The following is a 17,956-nucleotide window of genomic DNA, read 5'->3' on the forward strand; positions in this document are numbered from 1 at the left end:
TTAATTTTTTTTTTCAACGTTTATTTATTTTTGGGACAGAGACAGAGCATGAACGGGGGAGGGGCAGAGAGAGAGGGAGACACAGAATCGGAAACAGGCTCCAAGCCATCAGCCCAGAGCCCGACGCGGGGCTCGAACTCACGGACCGCGAGATCGTGACCTGGCTGAAGTTGGACGCTTAACCGACTGCGCCACCCAGGCGCCCCAAACTTAGAATTTCTAGTCACTGTCAATGGGCAGGGCATGTTGGGTTGGGCCAAAGGCAGTGGTATGCTGGTCAACCCCCCTCAGAAACCCCTTGTTTCTAACACTTGCCAATGTCCTTGGTGTAAATACTTCTCCCTTGGCTGATTTTAAGACACACCGTGCCGGTAAAATTCCTGAGTGCTTAGCAACTGCATCTCAGGAGTTGGCACGAGCTGGCTCCACCACCCCCGGCTGAAAGTAATTGTTCGTGTCTGTGTGGCACCGCCTGGCCAAGAATGCGTTTTGCATGAAGTTCGTTCAGTGAAGCCAACCGAGGGCGGGACTCGGCGCGTGCGTTCAGGGCTTGGAAATGGTTTCTCCCCTCCGTTTCGCCACCTGCTAACCAGGGGAGCCTGCCCCTTGCTGCACCCCGGATGACAGGTACGCACATGCTCGCCACTCCCCCTGGCCTCCTGAGCATCAACGACGAAGCTGAAGACCAAAGCTTCCAGGCAAAGGGAGGCAGTTGCCTGGCTCCTGCTGGAGGAGACTCTGCGGCTGGTTGCCTAAGGGCCTCCTTTCTGAAGCAGAGCGGTGGTGGTGAGAGGAGAGCAACACCAGGTTAAAGGAGAGTGAAAGGGGCTTCTGAAGCGTTAGAGTTGAGGCGTTAGGGGGAGGCTGGTGAGCTGTGGTCAGTGAGGGCAGAGCAGAGAGCAGAGCCATCAGGCTAACTGACTGGACAAACATTTAGGTTCCTGTCTGGACGGCTCTAGAGACAAAGCCGTAAAGTCAGATGGCTACAGACGCTGGGCAGTTGACTGAGGTGGGCAAATGAGACAAAGCATGAAAAATAGGAGTGGCGGCCACAGTGGTGAACTGTAAGCACACAGCCCGCTAAATGACACTGGCGGGTCGTGGCTTTTTTGTTTTGCTTGTTGACATCACAGGCCGAACAAAATAGGTCAGTGACCTGGATACGGGCCTCCATTTTGTGAGTTTGGTCAGCAAGGCTTCCTGGCAAGGTTTAGAAGGCCAGACTCAGAGCGTGGCTTGCCAGGGGCTGGATTCCACCCCCTCCTCTCGTGAGAGGTGGGACACCAGGGGTGTGAGGGCAGTGGGGTCACCCATCCCGAAGGCAGCCTATCGGCGGTGCATTATTCAGCAAATTCTCAAACAACCATAAAATTAAGATTCAGTCTGGTTTTTTTGTTTTTGTTTTTGTTTTTTTTTTTTATTGTTCACATGTGCTGGCCAATCTGAACAATGTCAGTGATAAAAATAGCCTCCTTGAAAAATTCTTTTGTCGGTCTAAGTTCTACATAATCGCTCTGGTTGCTGTTGAGTTTCACTAATGTATATGTAAGCTTCAATGAACACATTCAAATAGCTTATCTATTAACAAGCATTGTATTCTGCATGGAAGTTAATTTGAGAATTAACCCCTGACTCCAGTGAGTTCACCCATAAGTGTTTGTTTTCAGAATAAGTACCTAATGATTTGGAACCCTTCAGTTCCAAACCCTGTGGAAACACATATTCCTATGTTTAAACCATAAATTCAAAATAAACAATGATAATGCCTGATTGCAAACATGAAGAAACAGACTAAGAGTTAGTAGGATTTTGTCATTCCATGTGCGCATGCCAGAAGGACTCAAAAGGGCAGTGTTTATTTATTTCTAATTTTCAAACAGTTTTATTTATTTAAGTAATCTCCACACCCAACACAGGGCTCGAAATCACGAGCCTGAGACCAAGAGTCACATACTCTTCTGACTGAGCCAGCCAGGCGCCCGAAAAGGGCAATGTGTTTTTTTTTTTTTTCAATATATGAAGTTTATTGTCAAATTGGTTTCCGTACAACACCCAGTGCTCATCCCAAAAGGTGCCCTCCTCAATACCCATCACCCACCCTCTCCTCCCTCCCACCCCCCATCAACCCTCAGTTTGTTCTCAGTTTTTAAGAGTCTCTTATGCTTTGGCTCTCTTCCACTCTAACCTCTTTTTTTTTTTTTTCCTTCCCCTCCCCCAAGGGTTTCTGTTAAGTTTCTCAGGATCCACATAAGAGTGAAACCATATGGTATCTGTCTTTCTCTGTATGGCTTATTTCACTTAGCATCACACTCTCCAGTTCCATCCACGTTGCTACAAAGGGCCATATTTCATTCTTTCTCATTGCCACGTAGTACTCCATTGTGTATATACCACAATTTCTTCATTCATCAGTTGATGGACATTTAGGCTCTTTCCATAATTTGGCTATTGTTGAGAGTGCTGCTATAAACATTGGGGTACAAGTGTCCCTATGCATCAGTACTCCTGTATCAAAAGGGCAATGTTTAACGTTTATTTTTTATTTTTGGGACAGAGAGAGACAGAGCATGAACGGGGGAGGGGCAGAGAGAGAGGGAGACACAGAATCGGAAACAGGCTCCAGGCTCCGAGCCATCAGCCCAGAGCCTGACGCGGGGCTCGAACTCACGGACCGCGAGATCGTGACCTGGCTGAAGTCGGACGCTTAACCGACTGCGCCACCCAGGCGCCCCAAAAGGGCAATGTTTAAATGCCTTGTTTTCAAGGCATTCAAAGAGCTGGATGCTTGTTCTAAAGCAACATATCAAATAATGCCAATATTCACTGTTACTCAACCATTTTCCCTGATTTTTACAGAAGAAACACCATAGAAGTTTACCAACTGTAATAAAAATGTATGGTAAATTTTCTGGTGGAGATATTTTAGCAGAAATTTTTTTACTACGAAGACATTTGAAAGCATCTAAAATTGATCCCAAAGAAACAAATACATGGACAGTATTGCAACTTCTAAAGTGAATTGTGACATGGGATTTTTAATGAATCTTTGACAAACCTATTGTTATATTTAACACTTCTATTTATATATTTGTTGATTCATGTAGAAGTTTTTCAAAATGAAAATTAACCATGAGTGAAGACTGTCTATTGAACAACGAACTGTCCATTGAACATGAATTATGTGAAGATGAGTTTTGACAAAGTCATTGACAAATTTGTAGAGGTTAAGCCTGGAAAGCAGAAACTATTATTCGTTACTGCAACAGACCAATATGTAGGTATATTTGTTCCAGTTTTTAAAAGTATTGATGTAATTAAAACAGAAAAATCCATTACTTTTCCTCTTTTTCATATTTTAACATTTATATATTTTTATTGGGATAGATATATATAGGGAGAGGGTTTCCCTCCCATCCCAGTATTTCATTTAAAACCTTTTCCAGGGGGCTTGGGTGGCTCAGTCAGTTGAGTGTATCACTTGATTTTAGCTCAGTTTATGATCCCAGGGTCATGTGATTGAGCCCTTCATCAGGCTTCATGATGAATGTGGACCCTGCTTAAGATTCTTTCTCTCTCTCTCTCTCTCTCTCTCTCTCTCTCTCTCTCTCTCTCTCTCTCAAATAAAACTTAAGGGCACCTGGGTGGCTCAGTCAGTTGAGCATCTGACTCTTGGTTTCAGTTCAGGTCAGGATCTCATGGTTTGTGGGTTTGAGCCCTGCATCAGGCTCTGTGCTGACAGCATGGGCCTGCTTGGAATTCTCTCTCTCTCCCTCTCTCTCTCTGACCTTCCACTGCCAGCATGCTCTTCCTCTCAAAATAAATAAATGAACTTCCATTTAAACACCTTCCATTTAAATTTAAAATTAAATTAAAAAAATTAAAAAGACAAAAGCTTTTTCCAATATAGGAATGGTTTTGAGACAATCTGATCCCATATTTACTGGCCTGATTGGAGAGTCCATCTTGGCAGCACAGAATGAGATTTGGAGCAACCATGGAAATCCTGGAATTTGCGAGTTTGATCTCATGGCCAAGGAGGGTGGTCTTGTTCCCACTTGAGAATGAAAATATTGTGAGGGGCTTTCTAGCCACCATTCTAGATAGGTGATATGGGGCTTTCATAGGCACAATGCTCTGACGTTGGGCAGAGAGATAGAAGTGACTTTCCTCTCCTGCTGGCTCCTGGCCCTTAGCCAGACCATGTCACTGTTGGCTCCATCATGGTTGTCTTTGCAGAATTTGGAAGTGGAGACTGGGCAGCCTGATGAAGGGGCAGAGTGAAGACAGTGAGGATCACCCTTAAATCAGCCCTATTGTGGCCAGCCCTAAATGGGCAGAGAGGGTGGCAATCTCCGAGGAATAATTGGCAAGGTCACTGGCCCAGATCGGGCCCTCTTCTCCCCCATAAGTCCTGAAATTCTCACTGTCGAGGTATTATTCCTCCTCCTCCTGTTACTAATACCACCATTTTACTCTGCTTCCTAGATATTCTTGTGAATGCGCAAAAGTGCCACCTGGAAGGACTACCACATTCACCCTCAAAATGACAAGGAAGACCAGCTCCTGGTCACTCAGACCAGTCTAGTCACTCAGGGCCCTGGAGGCCAGGGATGCAGAGCAGGGATGTGTTTACGAGGAGTCTTAGGCACAGAGAGGTCTGGGAGAGGAGGGAGAGAAGGTAGGAGGGGAAGGTCTGGACTGCCAGCACTGGAGGGGGGCCCGGTGCCCAGGGATGTGACAGGCGGTGGTATTAGTCCTCACCACTTTGCCTGGTTCGGTTCAGGGGTCTAAAATCGTCGTGTCATGCAGAGAGGGCGGTGGCACGGAGACACTCCAAAGGCAACTGATTTCTTCTTGGAAGCTGTTAAGGTTATTGATTTAAGTCATGACAGGCTCAAGGGCACTAAGAGATTCTTTCAAAAGGAAATAAAACTGCTTCTCCAGGTGAGTATTGCTTTTTATTTAGGCAGGGGTCTAAATCTATTGAGGTGAAAGCGACTGGGTCTCACCTCTGGAGCAATCTGGGGAGACCTATAAAGTTTATTGATTGGACTTACTTAACTTACACTGGCTAATAATAAAACAACTAGACCCATCAATCAGTCCCCAGGCCCTCCAAGAAAATGATTACAGGCTGGATTGATTCCTCCTCAGAGATGGCAGTTTACGGGGAAAACACTGAGGGGGTGGGGACAATAGATGCTGCACAATGACATCCTAGGGCAGCACATTGGGGAGGCCACTTCTTGCCCAGGTGAGGGTCCTAGAGGAGGGCCAAGAGTTCTCTGGGAATAGGCTGCCATGACCTCTCTGGACACCAAAGAGTTAGCCTCATCAGGAAGGTAGTGGGAAGCTGCCAGATTTATGACTGCCAGGTAAGAAAGGGCAAGAAAGTGAGGATATTGACACGGGGCAAGGAAGGAGGGGTGTATGGTGAGGGGCAGACAGCCAAGATAACTGAGATTCCAACACCCCAGTCTTCAAGTCTGGAGCAGGGCCCTCTCAAAGGCATGCTGCTGGCCTGCCATTGAGCCAACAGGAAGGATCTGGAGGAAGAGGAGTTACTCAATCCTACTCAACAGGTACTTCTCTTGCCTTAAAAAGTAAGACATGTCCTTGCCTGTGGTTATATGCATTCTTGTTGGGGAGAAAAGATGTTCCCACTTGAATGAGATAATGACCTGAGACCTTGGATGATAAAGTGCCAAGTCACTGGCACACATTCTACTTGCTAGGGGAATTCAGGGAGAGAGGTGCTCTGTGAAGGCTGGACGGTTGGGGAGGATCTCAGAAGGAATGTGAGACTTGAACTAGGCTTCCCCAGTTCAAGAAGAGCAGAGGACAGTTGGATGAGTAAATCTATCCTCTACAAATGTAGCATCCACTGCTAATTGGGCAGAGACGTACATAAGGACTGTGCAATAATATATACAGTAGTTAAATGTGACAGCTCTGGAGTCCATGTTTGGCTTCCAGCCTGGCTTCCACCAATGACTATCCACATGGGCAAATAACATTTACAAGTCTGAGCCTCCTCGTCTATAAAATGGGGATACTACTACCATTTGCATGGTAAAGCAGTTGTAAAGATTATACAAGGATAATGTTTGTAAAACACTTAACATAAAGCCTGGAGATTAGAAAACATTCAGTAAATGATGGTCGCTGCCATTCTTCTTCTTATTAGTGATGGAGGTATTATTAAAGGTAGGCAGTATTCAGACTACCACGAGGTTCTGGACACTCCCCACCCCAGTCCTGGGTGGTATTTCTGCAAGCCCATGTTAGCCTCTTTGAATTGCATGTACCTAGAACCTAAAGGGCAGGGAGGGAAGGCCCAGGAGCTCACTGAGGGGTTGAACAATGGCGTACCACAGCCAGCAGCCAGCTAGTTGAGCATCTGCAGGGCAGAGATAAGTGATCCCTGAACTTTTACAGGGCCTCCCCCAAAGGCACCATTGGAGAGCCAGCAGGGATGTAATGAGGAGAGAACTCAGCCCTGAGTTTTGAATTTAAAGTGGCGGGGAGAATAAATAGGTTGAAGAAACTCTGCGAGAAGACTATCCTTTGGGGACCCAACAGAGACGTATCTAGAAGTGCTGGCTCCCCGCAGCAACAATTATATAAAGGGACTCCTAACACTGTGAAATGAAAAATAAACCAATCTCCAGTGCAATACCAGAGTGCCTCGGGTGATGCTTACAAACACCTTCAGAGCTGGGAAAAGGAGCACGGGTTCCTCACTTACCTTCTAGCTCATTCTCCTTTGCTTTCCCCCGTGCAGCCAAAGGTTGCAGGACTAATAAGCCCTCAGAATGGTGGGGGGGGCGGGCGCGCCCCCCCATGGAACGTCCATAAACAGTACTTCCAGCAAGTTGGTAGGGATTAGGCAGGATCTCTCAGAAATCAAGAAATACATGGGCTACTTTCATTTTTAAAAGCTCCCGGTATATTTTAAAAAGAATGTCAAAACAGAATCACAAAAATTATGATTTTTTGGGAAACTCTGCATTTAATACATTGGTATAATTTAATGCCCAAGGCACTGAGTTATTCACAAGATAATTATAGGAGTTTTGAAAAATATTAACTTATAATGTACTGCAGGCAGTCTGACTTGGTAGTGGGGATACATGTTTTAGCCATAGGAAGACCAGCATCTTCCTCAATGCTGTTGTCAGTGTGGCCCTGAGACTGTACATAGAACCTCACTCGGAGATGAGTCAAAATATTAATTTTGAGGCCTTTGGCTAGCCTGGGATAAATGGAATAAATGGTTTTCTCAACATGACACACTGCCCCCTCCCCCCACAATGGTAGCCCTGGGTGGAGCGGAAGTAAATAGTTTATATAAGTTAACATTTTATGAAGACTCAGGAGTCTTAGATAATATTTAATAAAGACTGCTTGCTTTGTGACTTAGCGAAGTATTAAAGAAGGGATTATTATGGCTTCTGGGACAGCATTCTGGGGGACCTCTTTGCCTTTAGGGCCCAAATTTCATGAAAGCACTGCCAGTGAGATTCAGTTATATACATGTGTCTCCACAAAAAACCTAAAAAGACCGAGGTAAAATGCCGAAGGATGGGAAATCGTCCTCCTTTGCCAATGTATGTGCATGAGACACCTCCCATGAGACACTTCCAAGGCTTAGGTCTCTCCTGTCCCTTATTCCATCTGTATCCAGTTCTGTGGGGTGCCAGCCAGTTCGCACAGGTGCAGTTGACCCTGACCCACCTCAGGTGCACTTTTTGTACCCCTTGCTTTCTGCCTTTGGGCCTCTGAGTGTCGTTATGGGTGGGGCCCCCCTGGAAGCCCATTTGTCACTCACACACGGGCAAGGTAGACAACCATGCAAAGAACCTTTGCCCAGTGGTATGAGGACAATGGAGAGCTGCTGTCTTCTTTCCTCCCCCCTGGGTTGGTGCTGAGACACCTTTCAGACAGCAATGCCATGACCTCCTGGGATTGTACACACAGATGCCTATAGACATGGCCACCTCCATAACATAGTTCTGTACTGATTCTTTTCTTCTTCCTTCTTCACTCCGCCTCACCTCCTCTCCTTTGCTCCTTTGATCACATTCCCAGGAAGGAATTTGCACTTAGGCCTCTGTCCTAGACTCTGCTCTTTGCAAGCCGAAAACCCTTTTCATAAGAACTGTTCATGTATGATCTTCCTTTTACTGTTTCTTGCAATTGATTTTTTGAACCTAAACGTAAGATTTGACATGGAGATTTGTTACATGCCATCTATTGAAATGTGCCTTAATTCTGATTTTGTCATTTTACAATGTTAGCTGTCCTTCTTTGCCTTGAGTTATCCATAAATTTTTTCATAAAACTTGTTGGCTGTTAAAAAAAAAAGCCATCAGTGACCAACCTCTGTAACCTCATCTCATGCTTCGCTCTTCTTGGTAACTACCCTCCTGCAGCTTCACCTCCTACAAATGTACAAATGGGCCAAGTTCTTCCTCCTCCAGGTCTCGCATTTGCCATTCTTTCTGCTTAGAATCCTCTTCCCTCAGGCTCTTCACATGGACATGTGTCACACTTCAGGACTCAGCTTAAGTGTCACATCTCAAAGAGAACTTCTATGACTGCTGTCTTTCAGTCATGGCCTTTATCCCAAACCATGGGTACCATAGATCCATTTTTTTTTTTTAAATTGTTCATTGCCCTAATTAGAATGAAATCTCTAGAAAGGCAGGGATGTTGCCTGTTTTCTTCTCTGCTGTGTCCCCAGCACCTAAGTAGATTCTCACACTTGGGCACTAGATCCCATTCCATCTCACCTCCTCAAGGACAATTCACCAATTCTCCCTCCTCTCTCCTGTGTCAGTATCCCCCCGCCCCCCTTTACTGGATCATTCCCATCAGCAGACAGACATGCTATAATTTCGCCTGTCTGAAAAAGCAAATAAATAAATAAGTAAAAATGATAGTAAAAATAAAGAAAGAGCAACAGCTAAAAAAAAAAAAAAACCCTCTTGGCATGCATCCACTTACATATTTTGTTTGTTGTCTGTCTCCTCCACTAGATGAGAAGCTGTATGAGGAAAGGATTTTTTGTTTGTTTGTTTTGTTTATTATCATATCCCTAGTGCCTCAAAAGTGCCTGGCACACAGTAGGCATTCAGTAAAAATTGTTGGGTGAATGAATAATTTTGCAGATTGAATGAATAAACTTTCTTTTTTTAATTAACAGAGAAAAAAAATCCATCTGTATCTTGAGCAATGTCTAACTAACTGAAAAGATCAACATTCAGCTAAGAAAGCAACTATATGTCAAGTAGCTTTGCAGAGATAGATGGTGGCTATCTGACTGTAAGTGATGTGAGGAAGAATTCTCTTCCACTCTCTGGTGCAGTTTAATGGAGAAAGCAAAATCAGCGGTGGACCCCTCTGCATTTAGAGAATGGCCTTGCCCTAGAGATGGAAAAATTGAGGTCTAGAGGTAGTAACTTCTCCCAAACTGTGTTCTCCCCTCTAATGGGATAGAGCATAATCCTTCAACAAACACAGCCGGATAACTAACAATAAAAGAGTTCTTCCACTTGATTACAAACCGGGCACCCTGGATTGCTTCCTGGTACATTGGCGTGCGATAATAGGGCCTGCCAGCAGATGGCGACGTGCCTTTCTTTCCAGGAGGGCTACACTCTAGGCAGGTGCTGAAGGGCAGAGAACTGGGGACCTGGCCAGGTCAGCTGGCTTGTCAACCAGGGGCCCCTAGGCAGGAGAGCCCCCCAAACAGGGTTCTGCCTCAGAAGACCTCATTCTTGTTGGCTTGGTCCCCATGAGTAAAATAGTCGTTGCTGAAAAAGGTACATTTTTAAGGCTTCAGATGCCAGAGCAACTAGGAATCCAGGACGGTTGGCAGGTCCACAGTCAGGAAATTTATCTCAAATTCAGGGAGTTTGAAAATCTAGGACAGCTCCTTGGCAACCCAGTACTGACAGTCCTTTTGTTCGACTTTTCTTAGGCTTAGACAACAGCCTCCGAGAGCCAACCAGATTTTCTCCAAGACGAAGACCCACCCTGGCCAGCATTCTACCACAGGAATGATTAATCTGGGCTTTGGGGTCCACCAACCCCTGTAAGTGGGTGTAAAACTGTATTCGAGGGTTGAAGGTGGGGGGGTGTGCTGATAGATATTTACAGTTCCTAGAGAGAAAGCCCATTGTTTTCATCTGTCTCTCAGAGAGCTCCATGGTTCAAAAACGGTTCAAAAACTAATGCTAAAACTAAAAAACTACTCTAAAAAACTGCAGCTTTCCCTCCTAGAAGCCCCACTGTTTTGTGTGTTTTTTTGTTTTTTTTTTTTTAAGTAGGCTCCACACCCAACGTGGTGCTTGAACTCAGGACCTTGAGATTTGGAGTCACATGCTCCGGTCTACTGACTAAGCCAGCCGGGTGCCCTGAAGCCCCACTGATTCTTTACCCCAGTGAGGCCCCTGAGAGACTCCCCTTCTCACTTTTTTGGCACGAGGCATACCAGTCAGGGACCGGCCAGGAGAGGGAAACGTTGTCAGGTATTTGAACAGAGAAGGTAGTATAATAGTTGTTCAGTAGGAGCGAAGTTATTAACTTGGCAACTGAAAATCAAAACCAGGACACCAGGGTGTCACGGAGGTAGGAACTGCAGGAAGCAGCCGCTGTCTGAGGGGCTAGGTGTGAGGGCAGGTGGGAATTATTAAAAACTTAGCAACCTGAAACCCAGACTTTGAGGAGAAGGCACGGCTGGCGGGGCTGGCACCTCTGAGCTGGAGAGGGGCCCGTGGGGACCTGGGGTCTCCGGGGAGAGGCAAGTGTAATGAAGCTCGTGAGGTAAGCGTTGGAAAAACCACACTGTGTGCAAAGTGCTGGGAACTGCCAGTGCCGGGGTGGAGAGGTGACATCAGAGTGACCACCAAGGAACAGGCACCCCACGGGATGCAGAGAGGAAGGAACGCATTCTTTCTTTCTCCTCCAGCTTTGCTGTCTCCCTCTGGTGCTTCCCATCCAAGAGCTAACAGGGAGCCCGCAGGGAAGCCCGCAACGTGGTTTGCAGAGTCTGAACTGCACAAGGCTGAGCCTGGAAGGGCAGGTTTGGATCTGAGAGACGGTAAGTTCTAAAGGTCTCCTAAAACATTTTGTTTGTTGTAATATTCACAGGCATCATCCAATTTGTTCGTCCCAAGAGATTCAAACTCTTAATAGATTCATCCTTGGGTGGTCTCTGGGGGCACATATAGCGGATTTTTAGACCGTGGTCGTGCAGCAACAGGAGCAGTGGTGGCTCTCACCATTTATAATCTCTGGTCAGGATGGGTTTCTAAATCAGATGGGGACCAATGGTACTTCTTGATCATAGCCCCATGGCGACTGTGGGCACTGGCCTATTTATGTGGTTGGTGTCACCTCTCCAGTGATGTTTTCTGGGGTTCTGAACCAGAGTCCAACTCACAAACAACCACCCACTCTTTCCTTGGGCACTAGGAAATCGCCCAACATTGAAAACATGACTCATGGAGTGTAATCAAAGCAAATTTGTTTCGGTCTCCCACTGTCCATTCTCATCCATTCAGGGGAATGAGCTCTTCCCCTGCACCAGATAAAATTTAGGGCGAGCCCCATGACTTTCTGGTCACACTTAGTAATACCCAAGATTCCTCTAGTCACTTCAAAATGTATAGTATAAATTTAATAGTTGAAGTATTCTTGCCTTAAAATTGAAGCTCCCTGCCCTGTCCCACCTCAGGATTATTGAAAGATGGAGAGAAAGGGGGCTAAGTATACTTACTAACTATGAGTCCTGAGTCTTTCAGGGCTGGAGTTCTGGAATTGAGAGGAGGTAAGAGGAGTGGGGGAGTTCTTGCTTGATTGGTCTTGGCATAGTGATTTATATCATCTGCTCTCTTTGGACTTGGCAGGTGTTTTTAAGCTGACTCTCACAGACTCTTTTGGATGATCTTTACTCCCAGTTACTGAGGATCTTTTTCCTAAAGTTTGTTTCATAGGACAAATACTCTATTCCAGCCACTCGCTTACTCCTTCTTCAGCCTCTGTGAATGTGGTGATACCTCGGGCTTCTCCCTGAGAAGATCTATTTGTCCCCCCTGCAGCCCTCTTAGATCTAAGATAATCTTTCACTGCTGTGGGGAGTAAGTGGGTGGGGGGGAGGAAGGGGGGGGGGACTTTTCCTCTACCCTCTTATATTTAGTGACTGGAACCTGCAAATTAAAATGACAAAAGATAGATTAACAGGAGAGAAGGTCTATGTTTGGCCTGGGGGGTGGGGGAGGCTCTCACAAAAAGGAGTGAAAAAAAATCCCCCAAAGCCTGGGGGCTTATATACCATTTTAACAAAAAGTGATAAATCATGAAGTGACAAGACAAGTTAAGGGGTTTGGGCTTCTAGGGGTGGTAAATCATGGAAGGTAAAGTACAGGGGAAACTAATGGAAGATAAGAGTTGTTTTAGTTTAGATTCAAGTCAGTGCCTCGGCAAGAATGCGAAGAGGGGAAGGGGCACAGCACAGGGGAAAGGCGCGTCTCTCTTTTACAAAGAGAGAGGGCAAACAGTTCCTCCAGTGTGTGTCATTTCTTCATTGCCTTCAGCTCAGAATAGCCCTTATGTTACAGAGGCATATTTTGGGGTGGGATGTTCTGATCCCCTTCACTGCCAACCCTGTTTTGGGTGAGGCCGATATCTAGCCAGATACTCACGCTGTTGTAACAAATTTGGAGAGTGCAAGCTGTCACTGGCCTTCCCTTTACTCCACAGTCAAAGCCGTAGTCAGCCGGTCACTCGTCCCTCAGATTTTCTAAGTGGAATATTGGATACCTGTGCACTGTGTCTCCTAAACCTCTCAGGGGACATGTTGGATCCCCTTTCTCTAAGCTTGCGACAAGGGCCCTATACTCCCTTCTTTCACTCGTGGGTAGGAATGGGACTCACAACACATCAAAAACTTTGTTCAAAAACCCTCTTCTCTCACCTCCAAACTCTTATCCCCATGATTGAGGGGTACAGCAGTCACAAAACTGGTTTTCCCTGCCTGCCTTCCAAAGCCTGCATGGTGGTCTGGCACCCCATTTTGGAATGTAATCTCTGTTGTCTTTAGGTCTCGGCAGAAATTTCTATTTTGATATCTTGTTACATGTGTACATTAAGAAAAATGAACAAAGTAACTGAGTAATTATTCCAGAAGCATCAATATTCTTAAAGTTTCCAAACTTGAGTAAAATGGCTGGGATGGGTCTTTTTTGGTCCGTTAGGGACTGTTCAGATAGAGCAGAGATACTGCAAAACTTCCCTCAGGCCCTTGGAATCCTCTCCCAACAGAAATCACGGAACTGTTTCTAACCTCTTGTAAAAGGGGGGAGCACTCTGGGACTGCACCAGAGGACTGTCCTCTACTTCACCGGCTTACCATGAGGATTACCTGAGATCATATATGCAAAAAGAATTTTGTAATTTGGTAAACCAGAAGGCACAATGCACGGACATGCAGGGGGCTATCATGATTATGGATACTTTAAGGGGGCCTTGATTAGCTAGAATTTCTCAAGACAGTTCTAAGCGGGCACTTCCAGTTCAAAGAGGAAATTTTGCTCATTAAAACTAGATCCAGAGCAAACAATGGGGCTATTTGGCAAGTGTTTCTGAGGAAAAAAAAAATACACCTAGAGTATACATTAGCAACATTGGGAGATTACTGTGTAGCTGGCAGGCAGAGCCCCACCTATATGCCCTTGGCTTACCCCAGGGTCACCTGCCACCTGTTCCCCAGTGACCCACAGCTTCCTGCTTCTTGCTGCCTGCAGGTGTTCTCTGGCCTCTGGAGCATGCCTGCCTCTGAGGTTGGCAGGGATGAATGCTCCAGGAGCAACACTTACCCCATGGGGGTGTGAGGGTCCCCAGGGGCCATTCTGAGATGTGTTCCAACTTCTCAGAGGGTCCCTGCGGCATCTAGCCCCCCTCTTGCCAGTGGTAGCCAGCTCACTACCCTTGCCTCCCTTTCCTGCTTCACCTTCCTCCTTCTCTCACAGAGTATTCTGGGATCACCACCTCAACTACGTGCAACCTGAATCTTTGCCCGAGTCTGCTTTCAGGGGAGTGACTCAAGCTAAGGCAGAAAAGCCCGGAGGGCTTATCTTTGGCAGGAAAATGTAAATTATACTAACTGAAATAGTAGCTTCTCGGTAAATCTAGCTACTGGGTAGAAATTGTTAAGTGGTCATAATAACTTGCAGGTATTAATAGCTTCTTTCATGATCCTAAGCTCTCTTCACACACTTCATTCATAGCAATTGTAGAAGTGGATGCTGTTATTTTCTCTTATTTTATAGATGAGGACACTGAGACACAGTGAATAGTGCAAGGCCACATAACTTGCAAGCAACAGAGCCGGGATTGCGACTCTGGTAATCTGGTTCTAGAAACCACACTCGTGTCTCCTTACTGTGCTTTTTGAACTATTGAACACTGACAGAGCAGGCTCTCCAGTGCATGAGAGGTGGGCCTAACTCAAGTGTTGCTGAGAGACAGAGGGTCTAGGAAGACGAATGGAGATCAGAGATTGGAAGCCTGAAATCAAAGCCACATCCCACCCCACTTACCAGCTGAGTGACCTTGACCAAATCACTTCCCTGACCCTCAGTTTATTTATTTATTTAAAAAAATTTTTTTTAATGTTTTATTTATTTTTGACAGAGAGAGAGAGAGAGAGAGAGAGAGAGCGAGCATGAGCGGGGAAGGGTCAGAGAGAGAGGGAGACACAGAATCTGAAGTAGGCTCCAGGCTCTGAGCTGTCAGCACAGAGCCTGACGCGGGGCTCGAACTCACAGACCGCGAGATCATGACCTGAGCTGAAGTCAGACGCTCAACCGACTGAGCCACCCAGGCGCCCACCACCCCCCCCCCCCAACCCTCAGTTTAAATCTTACGTGTAATGTGGGTGGTGGGGGGGTTGGTGAAAAAAAACTTATGTCTGAGTCATGGGGTGGTGCTGAGGTTCAAATGAGAGGGCACTTGTGGAGCCCCAGGCAAACTCTGAGCCTGATGAGCGATTTTCAAAGCTGTGATATTGGCCACAGGCTCCCAACTCTGTCCTCTGCAGATCTCACCATCACCTTTATCCCACCTCCCAGGACCCAGGACTCTCACTGCTGCTTCCCTGAAGGAGTTACTATGATGTGGGTGGCAGAGGATGAAACTGCAATCTGACACGAATTCGAATCTCAGAATCCTTACTGTTTCTACTTTACTTTCTTTTTGGAAGTAACCTTGGACAAGTTATTTAATTTCTCCAAGCCTCTGTTTTCTCACCTGTAAAATGGGGATAATAAACAAGACTGTGGAAATGGTTAACTAGACAATGCACAATAAGAGCTTAGCACAGCCAGCACAGGCCAGTGCTCAAAACATGGTAGCTACTGTTGTTACTATGGGTTTTTTGAGAGAAAAACACGAGCCCCATCCAGAGACAGGAAGAAAAAGGGCTGATTTGACGTGATATATAAGAAGAGAGTTATTAACTGTTTCCATCTACTTAAGAGAAAGTGAGAAAGCCTCAATCTGTCATTGTATTCCTGTTTACTTTCAAATTGTATACATCTTGCTGGAGAAGATGATAAAGAAGGTTTGAAGAGGAAGCAATTTTGGAAACCGTTATTAAAAGCAACAATGATGTAACACAAAAGTATAATCTATAGCCGTGAACCCACATGGATTCCTTAAACATAAACAAAGCTTTTATTTCTGAATCTAGCTCCCTCCTCACAAAGAAACAAGCATAGCGTCTGGGGGAAGGGAGCAGGGAATGCAATGTGCTGAATCCGGAAAGAGACAGCGGGGCTGGAATGATCGCCCCAGGCAGCCAGGCGTGGACTTTGGAAGGAGCAGGGCAGGGGCAGAAGTGTGGGTGAGGAGGGTGAGAAGAGTGAAGACACAGTCAAGTAATGGTGAAAAAGAAACCCGGCTCTGGCCTCCTACCTTGAGGCAGGCGCCCTATGGACTGATCCCTCCTCACCCACCCTGGGGGGCTCAGGGAGAGGAGACACCCTGGTGTCTGCTCCTCACCAGGCTTAAGTGCCTATCGAGGATCCCGCACTTGTTAATTTGTCAGGTTTAAAAGAAGGGAGGGAGCCCTGACGTTTTCCCACCCCGTGGAAGCGAAAGAAGAAAGAGTTCTTTACTTTTAGGGCCATATCCTGAATGACAGAGGTCAGTGTTTGCAACTGATCTGTGTGGGCTCCGGCTTCTAATTATTTCCTGGATAACCTGTTATCTATTAGCCATCAGGCTGCTTGCCAGAATATGCAATGTCTCCAGAGTTCCTGGTCTGGATTCTGAGGATCGGATTTTGTGTTTTTATTTATTTGTTTTGTTTTGTTTTAAGGGGAAGTGGGAGGTGGGGGCAGACGGCTGTGAGTCCCACTGGCAGAAGGGCTTTTCTGTCCCCCTGTCCTTAGCCTGCGCTGAAGGAGCTAGAAGGCGGAGGGGCCCAGGGCACAACCATTCTGATGCCCCTGTGGACCCCGCGTGTCTACGGGCTCCTTGACTCGCACTACTTTGGGAGACTTGGCTTTGTTGTAACCTTCTGGAAAAGCTTCTGAGAGAAATGTTTTTCTGGGCTGATATCATTTGCTTGGAGAACAAGGAAAGTCTTCAAATAATCTTTTGTTGGGGAAAGGAGGGAAGGGAGGGTATCTGAATTCAATAGGCCTGTTCTCTGTGGAGGAGGGGCAGGACTTGGCCGTCACCCAGGTGAGCTCAGTACCATCAGCCATCAGTTACACCCATGGCCTCTGTATTTGTACTAGGGCACAATGAAGTGTCATCAAATAAGAGAGGCACGCAAATATAGGGCATCGTTCTTTCTCTTGTTATAAAGGTAGCGCATGTTCATGGCTTAGATATTTAGAAACGGTAGAAAAGCAAAAAGAAAAAAATCCACTCAAAATTTCATTCTTCTGAGATAATCGCTTAGGGTTGAGAGGGCAAAAGGAAGTAGTTTGAATTTTTAAAACTTAGAAACTCAGAAGGGAGCTGTGGAGTCTCAGACCCCCTCTGAGGAAAAGGTGCTCCCTGAGGGGTGGTTTCCGTGGGTGCAGAGGAAGGGGCCCTTCGGGCTGGAAACCAGAGCTCCGAGAGGGGTACTTCCGGTCCGTGCCGGTGAGTCTGCAGTGCTGTAATGAGACCTTTGGGAAAACTGTGAGCTGCATCTGGCTGCTGCTGTGAGCAGGGTGACCGGCGGCCGGGGCGAGGCGCCCCTGGAAGGGCAGCGGCCCGAGGCAAGCGGGAAGGACCGGGCCCTTTCTCCCTCCTCCAGCCCCGCAGCCCCGCAGCCCCCGCTCGGGCCTGCCACCGGCTCCCAGACGCAGCAGGCGCGGCGGAAATGTGCTTTGCAGAGCCTCGGCTCCAGCATCAGGGGCAGAGTAGAAAAGGGTGGTTTGGAACCGAGAGAGAGGGTAACATGTGCGTCTGGGTTTATTTGCCCTTGCTTGTGTTCCTTCCTCCTGTCCTTTATTTAATTCATTTGTTTAAATATGTAGCACATTAACCTACTTCTCAAGAGTAAAAAGTGTCCACAAAGGTATACCCAGAGAGGCGTCCTCACGCCCCCCCCCCTTTACCCGGTATCCCCCACCCCTTGTAGGTATTCCACTTCATGGTTTTCCGATTTGCCTTTGATGTGTGTGTGTGTGTGTGTGTGTGTGTGTGTGTGTGTGTGTGGTTTTCTTTTTTTCACTTTTCAAAGTTTAACACTTATGTTTTCTTATTCCCTTTGGTCTTCTGTGCAGAAGTATATTATTTACAATTGTTTGCACTTTGCATTTTTCATTTACTATATTCTGGATATCAGGTCGTAGAGTTTACCACATTTTTTTTTAAATAGTACTCTATAGTACTCCAGATGTCATCGTTTATGTAACCAATCTTCCATGTCTGGGTATTTAAGGTATTA

The 17,956-nt window shown here is 46.3% G+C and overlaps 1 long non-coding RNA gene across 4 annotated transcripts in view; it reads left to right on the forward strand.

Annotated features, from left to right (window-relative positions):
• The window catches only part of LOC121031912 (uncharacterized), a 43,526-nt gene that overhangs the window by 22,301 nt on the left and 3,269 nt on the right, over positions 1-17,956 (forward strand). For all 4 annotated transcript variants that reach the window (XR_005790965.1, XR_005790966.1, XR_005790967.1 and 1 more), the window contains 2 exons: positions 9,986-10,099; positions 10,976-11,107. This is a non-coding gene — a long non-coding RNA (uncharacterized LOC121031912). The remainder of the gene's footprint in view (positions 1-9,985; positions 10,100-10,975; positions 11,108-17,956) is intronic.

The sequence above is a fragment of the Herpailurus yagouaroundi genome, unplaced genomic scaffold (assembly GCF_014898765.1).
Source record: "Herpailurus yagouaroundi ecotype Mexico unplaced genomic scaffold, PumYag 141, whole genome shotgun sequence".
Lineage (NCBI taxonomy): Eukaryota > Metazoa > Chordata > Mammalia > Carnivora > Felidae > Herpailurus > Herpailurus yagouaroundi.